Genomic DNA, 11,706 nt, shown 5'->3' with positions numbered 1-11,706 from the left:
ATGGTAATTATTAACAGAGAGATGTGCATCCCTATTGGCCAGGACGCATGTTCACGCGAGACCCTATATGCAGCAGATTAGTGTAATTCCAATGCAAGTGTTCAGATTGTTACTTCCTTTTTTGCAAAAGCCAGAAGGTGATAAGATGTGTGCAATGTATCAGTGGCATGATCCATGATTTGTATCATTTAGTTCTGGATTCTCCAAAATACATAATAGCTATATTTCTGGCCAGTAATTTAGATTTTGCCTCGCTTGTCTGTGAATACTCACTAATGTGACAAGCGCATTACTGTAAATGAGGGTCACCGAACAAAGCCCGTTATTCCTCTGCGGTGACTAATTAAGAAAGAGAACAATTAGCCAATTGACCAATTAATAACAATCCTCTTATCTACAAAAAGTGATCGGCGGGAAAGATCTATTGGTTTTTCTTCGCTGTGAAAAGAGAAGCTCCATGGGCGTTCGGCACCAGACGAGATTTAAAAGGTCTTTAATCTAATTAATCTGAGATAAATAATGATTTATGCTGTTACAAAATCGCTCATAGAGAGGATTACAATACCATAAAATACAAAGTAATAAGTTTTCAATGAAAAGAATTTAAATCCCTCTCTGTCTTTCTCTTTATTTTTAGTGAAGCTCAGCAAATCATCTACATCTACAGTCCCATCAGCACAATTCCTGGTGAACCGTTCTCTATGTGACCATACCAGACATTCAGCAATCTCCCTCCCATTAACATTCATTCTCAATTATTATGTGCCCGTTCACATATTAGTTGACTTAGTGACGAGATAATATTATCATAAAACATGAAGTAAATGTTTGAAGATATCTCAGTTATCTATCACCTGTTTTATCTTTATGCCAAAACAACTTTTCCTATGAAACTGGTGAATACATCTTTCACACTGTGTCATTATGTGCTTTACTTTGAAAAGAAAGTCTAATAATTCATACAAACAACTGTGTTGCAGAAAACCAACATGCCTGAGTTCAATATGCATTAGTCATGGTTTGTTTTTTGCAAATCTACGTTTGCAAATTACTGTAAACCGCTTCTCCAAGCATCTCAGAGTGTGTGACCAACGCTGTGCTCTTGGCCACATGGACTATCACCATTAGGTCTTTGCGTCTTCTGTTTTTCCTCCAGCCTCCAGTCTTATGGAATGTCTTCTTTGTTTTCAAACACAGCCGTGTGAAGACCTATCAAGCCTTGGCCGGCGAGAAGCTTGCTAGCCTCTACGGACATCTTTGTAGGAGGGGAGGGGGGTAAAACGCCCGCAATTTGCAAGTGAGATGAGTTGTCACGCTCTGGAGTCGTGCAGGTGGCTCAATTTGCCTCCTTGTTTTGATAAAGCTGAAGCAGCGAGTATTGGCAAAGTATTGGTAAAGCCCTGCGAGCCTCTGTGAGCTCAGGGAGTGCTGCAATTAATTATGTCGGCCAAGTTTTGACACGCAAAACATTATGCTGTCACTCCCTCAGAGAGATGACGCCGACGTCTTTATCCCTTCAATGTAATTGCTGCCCTGTCTGTTGCTCTTCAAGCTGACTGCGAGAAAGAAAGATGATCAGATACATTGGATGAAACTTCGTCCAACAAAACATGAGTTTAAGACATCGTGGAAACATCCAAACTAAAGGGTCGACTTCTCTTAACTCGCAAGTGATGCGTCCACTTAAGAGTTGGTGCGTCTGTGGAAAGACAAACAAATAAGACATTAAAGAAATAATCCGTTTTGGTGCTCTCCAGCAAAACTACTTTAACGCAATCGTGCATCAGCTGCAGCACCAATTCGACTTTTTCTTACTTATTTCTACTTAAGAATAAGTATCAGTCCCTCTTGTGGAATTCAGTGATCTCAAAAAGTGCCTCAAAAACAAGTGTGAGGTCATTGAAGATGTATTTTCCTTTGCCTCGTTTTAGTGACATACATTCTGCTTTAGCCGGGACTGTATTTTGACCTGGCTAGCCCGAGGAAGAGGAGCTATGGGCGTTGAGGAGACAGCAGTCGTCGAGAAGTTGTTTCGGCCGGGTGGTGCTTCGTCTGGGGGTACGAGTTTGGAACATGCAGTCTCCTCTCCTCGCGCGGTGAACCAGAACCAAGTGGAGCGAGGCTCGCGGGCCACAAGAGCGCCATTGTTCTTCACGTTAATCAAACCGAGGAAGGGCAGGTAGCATTTCCCCAGCCCACCCCACATGCACACCCTGCCAACCTCCATGAATGGACTGCTTTTTTAGCTGGCAGCGATTGGCCATCGGAGCTCCGAGAGGATGTGTGTCTGTTTAATTAGTGTGATGAGCTCAGCGGAGTTTATGTGCAGTGTCAGACACCAGGTATTAACCCCTCGAGTTTGACCCCGCGAGGGGGGGGCGGCCGACCTCAATCTTGACATCTTTCTTTCCACTGTTCTCGCTTTCCTTCTCTTCATTAGAAGAAGACAGATTAGACAGGGGGGAACGCCGGAGTGGAAGAGGGGGAGCGACTGGTCTCAGGCTCAGCCGTCGTTTTTTTTTTCACCAGCCCCTCTTTGTAGGCTCGCCCTCAGATGAAGAGAATAATTGCTGCTATGATACTTCTAATGACGCCATCATTAGGATGCTGGGTTGTGGTCTGCTCCCTCCCTTGCTCCGAAAACACATGGAGCCTCCCAGAATTTCAAAAAGCTGTTCACTCTAATGGTATCACATGTACAGATGCAGACATATGTTTGGCTCTGCGATTGCTTTGACGGGTGCAAGCAGAAACTGTTGCCAATGTGACTTAAATCATCTCAGAGTTATTAAAACAAACCCCCGAGACAAAGGAATTATCCAGATAGTGAAAGGCGCATTCAAAAACCATAATTAGAGCTGTGGTCTCCTTCACTCTGTACCATAAACAGCCATATAAATGACACATAAATCGTTCACTGGCAGCTGCCGTACATACGCTTCGGATGCGAGAGTGCAACGTGTTAACATCACCCAGGGGCACTGTTTTCTAATTCATTTAACCACAGCAGTGTTTTGCTAACAGCTTCAGCCGGCAATTAAAAACCATGAAAAGATACGAAAACATTCTTACCATGCCAGACGCACTTTCCACAAAGGTAAAACAACCACTTCAGGCGCAATCAAAGCTTAGGATATCGTCCCTTTATCGGATTATGCACTTTATTAGTTCAGTGGAACAAACATAAGCACTTGAGGGGGCATCTACTTTAGGATTATAATGCCTCTTTTGCTCACAGATGGTTGGTTTACGCGGGGGCAATTAATTAGCAAAACGATGTTTTCTGTCTCTCTAATATTCCGGCTAATGGTCCGGAGAAAGTGACGCGGTCAATGCGGGAGCACACGTCCAAAAGTTAAAGGGCACTTGTAGGACACTTCCCGTTGATGAGTTATGGTAATGATTTAGGAAACTAGTTTGGATTCATTCCATAAATGGTTAATTTGTTAAACCATCTGGCAATCATTTAAAGGCTTTGAGCTCGCGTGGCCCAGTCCAGCCAGGGGTTTTTATAGGATTACAGCATAAGGACATCCTATAAGCACATTATGCAAGCAAGTGCAATACATGCCAGTGTGAAAGGTAAGGGCAAGTTGTTTTTGTAGGGAGATTCTCCAAACCCCTGAGTGAAAATCAACTTTTGAGTAATTAAATCCTTTAATTTGATAAACAGAGACTTTTCACTTCTATTTTATTCCACCAGAACAAGCAGATCCTGATTCCCAGCTTTCTCTCAGAGAGTGTATCAGGCTCGGGGTTGTATTTATTAATATCACCCTCGCTACCAAGGGAGTGAGGAACAAAGAGCTGGAGTCACAGCATGTCAGCGCTCTAAAAGGCAGTGTTTGCTACACCCCCTCTGAAAACACTTTATTAATTGGATTTAGATATTTGTAAAATGATCTATTTAATGGGATTACCACTCGTATAATGATCTTATTTATGAGGGAAGCAATCCAAGCTTTGGGGCGGCCTGATAATGCATTTCCAGCTCTTTGGCAGTTAATGTTGTGTTACAAGGGAAGATAAAGTTGAAGTCCCATTGTGAGTGAATAGGTAAGTCAGCCCAGTGAAATGGAGCCGCTATGGTGGCAGGTCAGATGGGCTTGAGTGGCCGCACTCGCATTCCAGAGGCCTGTCTGGACTGTAGGCTCAGACCTGCTGAACTCCTTACAAGTTCAAGGTAGATGTAGAGAGGGGAGGCGGAGGGGATGGAGAGAGATAGAGTCCCCCCCCCCCCCCCCCACCCTCACCACCCACCGCAGCAACATAATGGCTCTTTCTTACATCTTTATCCATCCCAATATCTCGCTTAGGCTTTCACAGACCCTGTTTCCACCTAAATGCCTGGAGGTAATGTCCTACCTTTTCCTCTCCTCTCCAGGAAAACTGATTTAATCTTGTCAACAACAGTATTGGTATCAGAAAAGTATGAGAAACGGGGTAGAAATGATGTATGCACATGTATACGTTATAATAACACAAAGAGAATATTTGCGGTTGTTTATTGTAGCTCTTTAAATTGATGTCTCCTGTTTGCCAAGACATTTAAGCTGTTGGATGTTTTCCCTCACGGAGGTTTTAGCTTCGTTTTGTATCTTTTCATGTCGTGTTGAGCCACTAATGCAAAATAAAAAAAGTGTATATGTAAATGCCCTTCTTTTTCTGCAGAGCACACAGACTTTAAAACATTACCATTTCAATATAACATTTGATTTATGTGTTTAAAAAAATAGGTTATAATCTTTTACTTTAAAAGGATGTATTCTCAAATGAGATTATGCTAATAGACTCATTTGCATAAAACGGGTGGAAATGTTAAACCTGATTAAAAATTCAGAATATTTAAGAGTTTTATCCGTGCTGTTAGTCAACAAATATATTCATTCTCCCGGAGAATATTAGAGCCTAAATGTGACACTGTGGAGAAAACACAAACTGTGTTGCAGTAGCAATGATCCCCCCCCCCATCCAGTGAGTTTATTACTATATATATATTATATATTATATGAGAACATTCCTCGTGAAGTAAACTCTAGTTGTGTTCTGTTTTATTTGTCCCGTTGCTGCTGCTCAGCCCGGTGTGCTTTCAGGGTCTTTTGAGCATTAGTCTCAGGTGAGGGCCGAGGCACAAAGCGAGGCAGCCTCACAATCCTCCATTCAAGACATTAATCTGCAAACAAGTGTTTTTTTGTGCCTCTGAGTCTTATTTTCATCGCCATCAATTTAGTACATAGATTGAGAGTGATTCAGGTCGTGTTCTCAAGTTCCCCAGCCCCACAGCTTCCTACCTCGTCCTCTCCTCAACCTGCAGCCCCCTCAGTGGGTCAGCAGGCAGCTTATCTTTGAAAACTAACACTAATAATTAATACAGCCCGGTGATAAATACACTTTGGAGTCGGTTATTTAAAAATATATTCTTCCTTCACGATCAAATCCTGACAATAACATGAAATAATGAATATAATGATAAGATAACGAGATCTTAATGATACAATCAGTAAGTTTTAGAAAGATACCAATAATCATATGGAAAGAAAAGGTTGTTTTTTTTATTCTGTACCACATTTTCTTCAAATATAGTAAGAGTACTATCCTGTACTACTGTAGCTGTAACCACATATATTATTTTTTAAGTTATATTAAAAATGCATTTCCGTATTTAAAATATGAAATGCAGACCATATGTCTCCAAAAGATGTATACACACACACACACACACACACACACACACATCTTAAGCATACACTTCCATCCCACACACACACACACACACACACACACACTGTCAGTACTGTGCCTTCAAAAACGTATTTCTTTTCTTTTGAAACAATCTAATCTGGGAAATTAAAAAGGAGAGCAAGACGGCCTGTTAATTCAAATAAAATCCATCCACTAAGAAGCTATTAATTGGTCGTATAAAATATTCAGCATTTCCTCTCAGCCCATTTTAATGGGCATATTGAAAATTAATAGTTTGCCATTTTGGAATTAATGGTCTATTGCTCAGGTTTCCTGTTAATATTAGTACAGTCATATTTCCCAAAGAACATCATATTAACAGTGCAGGCTAGAGATCAAGATGGCTCCGCAGTAAGAACACTGACTCCTTTAAGACTATACGAGTCCACGTGTTCGTATCCCATGCAGGATCAGAAGTATTTCATCAGTTAAATGGCACATTGTTGTCATTTGTTTCACTAGTTCCTGTATCACGTTACGGCCCTGTGTGGAAACAGTGGAGCCATAAACACTTTGATAACCTGAAAGTGACTAGTGTGGGCCCTCCCCTGCAGTGAATCAAATGTGTAACAGCGCTGCAGCCCTTCGTCTGTCATGCGCTACACACTGCCCCTTGTGGTGTAGTACGCACTCACATTGGGACTTGGCAGCAAGGAATGCTCTCTTTGCCCCGAGGCTCACACATTTGTACTCATTTATTGATTGGTTTGTTTGAATAGCTTTGCTATTGTAAACTTTGGATACGTTCTTGTTTTCATTTTTGTCTGGCTATAATACGGTTCAGAGAGATATACGTCTTCCCCTCTGGCAACGGCCCCCTTGTTCTGTGACAGCTTTTTAGCGTCGCGAGTTATTACAATATGTTGTGCAAAAGCATCCTTCTCATCATGGCTGGGTCGAGACGACCCTGTATTAAATTAGTTGAAAACCTGACATCCCTCTTCATTGTAAATTTGTGAGGCTTTAATGGACTGCAGATGTCCGTGTGTCCTTTCTTCTTCATCAAGGAGTTATTACTTTCTAAATAATTGCTCTTACTCTCAATGTTAACATGTGAACGCTGCCCATTTGACCCGTGCTCTATTGTCTTTAGTCGAAGCAAACATATCAGAAGTAGTTGCTCTATTATGTGTGTTTTTGAAGTTCCAATTTTGTTGATATAGATTTATGAAGTGTTTGCTTCTGAGGTCACCGCCCTATTAGAGATTTATGAAATGCCCATGAGGCACCATTATTCACTCTCAATAAATCATGCCAACCACTTTTATTACGGCACAATGTGCCACGAGCCCGATCGAATGCAGCCTCCTGGTTCCAAGTCAGAAGCGATATGCAGGTTTTTATTTCTATTTAAGATGATTCAGGTCATCTGATGGGAAGCTATCGCCGCTTTTGTTGGAGCGGAGTCATCATGAAATCCTTTTTTTTTTGTCTCATTTAATCACAAAGCATTTCTGTGTCTGAATCTTTTGTACTGACTGGTGGTAACCATCTGATAAGACCCTAATGATACGGCTGCTGTAAACACCGTAAGCCTGTTTTATTTCAAATGCCGCTGCATAACAAGTGAATCATTGTAAAGTAGAGCGTTGTCCAAACATCCCGCTGAATAGGAGTATCAAAATGGACAGAAGTGTAGTAGATTCTTCACATGGTAAGCCTTAAAGCCAATGTTTGAGGAAGGCAACAGGGCTCAGGTTGTAGTCTTAAGGTAACGGGGGTTGCAGATGCGAGGTGTAAAGGATGTGGATGACTTGCGCAGACTTATAATGTAGGTTTCTTTCATTGGGGAGCGGTGGGCGTAAGTGTTGTGTTCTGGTGGGCAGAGACAGTTAATGTCCCAGATCTACAGTATGAATAAAGTCATATTGTGAAGTGTGTGGGCTGATACGCTTGGCAGTCAACACTGACAAGTAGATTAGCTCTTACTGGGCCACCTCTGAATGGCAATGCACACGACTCAAGCGTTTCCAGTCACAACGCGACATATCAAACATCTAACGCCCAGCAACACGGATGAAAGCAAATCAAAACATGAAAAAAAACAAAAAACCTGCTGTATGTTATGTGGCTTCTCCACAGCTGCAATGGTTAACAGGAGTCAAAAATTGGCATGTCTAAAAAGTGGGATAATGATTATAAATGTGACAGGCTGAAAAGTAATTACAATTGTCTCACTGTGTTTTCCAATAATGCCTCGAACATTTCTATGAAACTCATTTAAATCTTCCACAAGTCCAAAATTCAGTCTTGCTCTAAAGCCATTTGGCACATTTTTTTTCTTCAGTTTACATTTAGAGCGGATTAGCTGAAGAGCTGAAAATAATCATGCCAGATGTCTGCTACAGCGAGAAAGCTGCCTCCCCGGTGGGCATTTGATTTTATTGAGTTTTTTTTATCAATCTTAAGTGAATACACTCTGGGATCCTCATAATGCACGGCCTCATGTCGTGAAGTCGTGTACACGCATGCCCGACTATCGCGTCACATTTTACAGCAACAGTAAAACAAACAAACGACGAAGGACGAGGAGTTCAAGCAGCCAGCGACGGTCTCTTTATAGCCAAAGTTACACAGACAACACAGCTTAACAGGGCAGACTGGTGGAACAAACAGCATTATAAATAAGCCCAATTCAATGACAGGTTTAAACACTCCACCACCATCTGTGTACTTCATAAAAACAAAAAAGCCATGGTAAATGTCGCTGTCTTTAAAACGTGTTTGAAAAGATCCTGTTGTCAGTCGCACTGACTCATTAAAAGTTCCCGAGATGACGAGCGAATGGAATCGAGGCTTATGAGAGGTTTTGGGATTCCTCCGTTTTGCGCGTTGTGTGGAGCAGACAGTGGAAATAAATCAAACGATTAAAGATTGATAAACAGGAGTATAACGTCCTACATATTTCACGGCCCTCCTTTGAAACTGGGTCAGTGTTTGTTGCATTTGTTTTTGAGCTTTAATGAGCTCCACTGGAATGCAGTGTCTCCCACATGTCTTGCGCAGGGCGGGGCCATCTTATTGCTGCCACATGTTGGGCTCCTAGTGACTCTTCCAGGCTTGTGTGGTCAGCCAGTTCAAAGAGCCCCGGCTCATTTGTTATACAACTTTATGTAACAACGAGCCGATGCTTCAGCGTGTCTGAAGAGGCAACAAAGGAGCGCCGCCATTCTTCCCTTTGTCCGAACCGGCTCTGCCCAGAGAGACTTTCAGATCATCTGTTTCTCTAATTAGCATGTTTGCCGGACAATATAGGCTGTTGTCCTCCGGAGTGCTGCTAAAAATCCTCTATTTGAGTCCGTTCAGTGTTTGAACTGTGACAGTAATGTTTGCTGGATGGTGGATGGATACGGTGAACGGTAGTAGTTGATCACTGTCATTGCCCGAGTGGTGCGCCGTGCCACATATGGCAACAATCTGACTTGGTAATCCAGTCTTGAGGTTATGAGCGACTAGGTGTGGGCTCCCCGGATCAGACCGACCTCATCAATTCTTCTTGCTAGCCGTTCCTGTGCAGGAGTCGGCGGCGGAGCCCCTGCTGGCGGTTGACAGGACGTCTCAGCAGGAGCACAAACCCGGGCCTCCCTAAATTCCCCTCGTGCAGTTTCTACGCATTTAAAAGTAACATTTCACTTGTGAGGAGAACGAGACGAAAGATGGAGGAAAGCTACATGTCAATTCGGGCTGCTGCTGTATTCCTGCAACCATTTCCCCCGAACTGTCCGTCAACCAGGCTACTTTGTTTTCAAATTCCCCACTTACGCCCGAATCAAACTCGCGTTCACTTGTTAAAGTGGACCAAAATTACAGAGGGTCTTGACCACTCTTTTACCACACACTTACTGCAAATAACCTGTTTTTCCTTTTGTCACACATCAGTTCCCCGGGGATGTTTTCAGCTTCACTAGACCCGAGAGTCTGCAGGGACCATGCAGGTCCACTGCATGTGCTAGCTGGTAGGCCATTTGCAATAATCTCCTTTTTACCGTTTAGAGGCTAATTATGTAACATTACACCTGCCTCCCTGAGCCTTGGCTCTGGCATAGTGCAGAATGCGTTGCCCCCCCCCCCCCCCTCCACCACTCATAGGGGTGGTGAGAGTTTCTTAATGAGATTAGTCCAAAGCTGAAATCTGCTTTGTGTCCCCTTGCTATATGGCGAGATACTGGATCAGCGGAATCAAAGCTAAGAGGGGGAATCATTGGAAGATGCAGGCGGCCGACCTCGTTCCTGCCTCCCCACCAAACCCCCCTGCGTGTGACTTGGACGGGATTCGCCGCTATCACACATGACATTGTGTGTGAGCTTTGCATAGGAAATATCTTTGTCTCACTCTGATGTTTGCTTGCTCTGATTTTTTCGTGCTTTTCCTTTATCTTGCTGTCCAGTTTGTATTTGCCGGCGGATCAAACTTCTCAATCGTCATGTTCGGAATTGAGGACAGATGGGTTGAATATTGAGCGAAATAAAAGAAGAGCTGTTCCACCAGTCTGGGATATAAACTTGTCTCGCTGCGGTTGCTGTACTGCTGTCTTTTTTTGCCTTTTATTAACTCAAATAACTTCTAAGGCCGAGCCTAAACTCGTATTTGTCAGTAACACCATAATGTGCACGACAGATCTATATAAAGACAGAAGTACACCACCCACCTACAATGGGAGCCTTTCTTCCTCTAATTTATTGGGACCCTAATGTCCTTTCAACTCAGATGAAAGATGAAAAACCAACAATGGAGCCCGGACAGAATAGCACACACTCTCACACACACAAACACACACTGACACACACTCATGCATGCACATATACTGTACACACACTCTTACAAGCGATGAATGCAAGCACACGAAACAACATTCAGCTGAGAATTCCCAGAGTGAAAGCGAATTCTCACTGAATGCTGTGAGAGATAACGTGTCAATATTTTGCCCACTTGCTCGGAATATGATGTTGATTAAGAGAGTAAAGGTTAAGGTTAGGGAAGGGGCAAGGATTAGTAGTATGGGCCGTGTCTAGGGTTACCATAACAGCCCGGCTGCTGGGACTAGTAATAACAACAAGTAATAATAATCACAGACTAATTGATTGAACCCCATGGCTTCCTCGCAAGAGTCATATTTGTAAAGCTTAGAGCCTCCTTTATAGCAGCTAAAATAATGCATCAGTTGCCAGTATTGCTTTCAAGTGAGTCCCATTTATTTATTCAACAACCACCTTTTCTCAATCACAAAATAAAAATCCAATAGAATCCCCGTTCTCTGAATATTTGTCCTCACTACCATTCTATTTACTTATCTCTGATTTTGATACCGAGCATTCTGGCGTCTCTGCATGAGATCCTATCATTGCATTGTAGTTTGTTGAATTTACAAAGAGGCCTAGAAGCCCCTGCAGCCATATACTGCTACAGAGAGCTATTTGCTCTGCGTCAGCGGAGTATCCTGTCATGGAGAGAAAATCCCGTTTGAAGTATGGCCCCCGTCTTTCACACTGACGATAATGCTCCTGGCTTTATCGTGTCCTCCGTGCAAAGCCCATGTCTTCTCTTTTGTCCGGCTCCCTCTCCCCCACTCCTGCACACCCCCCTGGCTTTCCTCTTTTGTGTCACTCTCTGTCACATTGCTACCCGTTCACAGTGAGGAGAAACGGTCCAAACCTTATCCCCCCCGAGGCATGCTGGGAAGTGTAGTCAAGAGTCTGGAGATTGTTGGCTCAGTTGTCGGGACTTTGCTGATATCAGCAACTCCAAACTGATCAGTGGTCTGAAGCAGTTTATGTTTGGACTTTTGGATTTGTAATGTGGTTCATAGTCAATGCTTCATGAAATTTACATAGACCGTCCTGTAAACAAACTATGATAGATATTGAATAAAAACGAGTCTCTTGATTTTATTTATACGGTTTTATGGCTGAATAAATACTTAGCATTTTAAATTAGACACATTATTAGTATTCATTCTGCTTCAG

This window comes from Melanostigma gelatinosum (assembly GCF_949748355.1).
Source record: "Melanostigma gelatinosum genome assembly, chromosome: 12".
Classification (NCBI taxonomy): Eukaryota; Metazoa; Chordata; class Actinopteri; order Perciformes; family Zoarcidae; genus Melanostigma; species Melanostigma gelatinosum.
Note: the sequence above shows the minus strand (reverse complement) of the source record.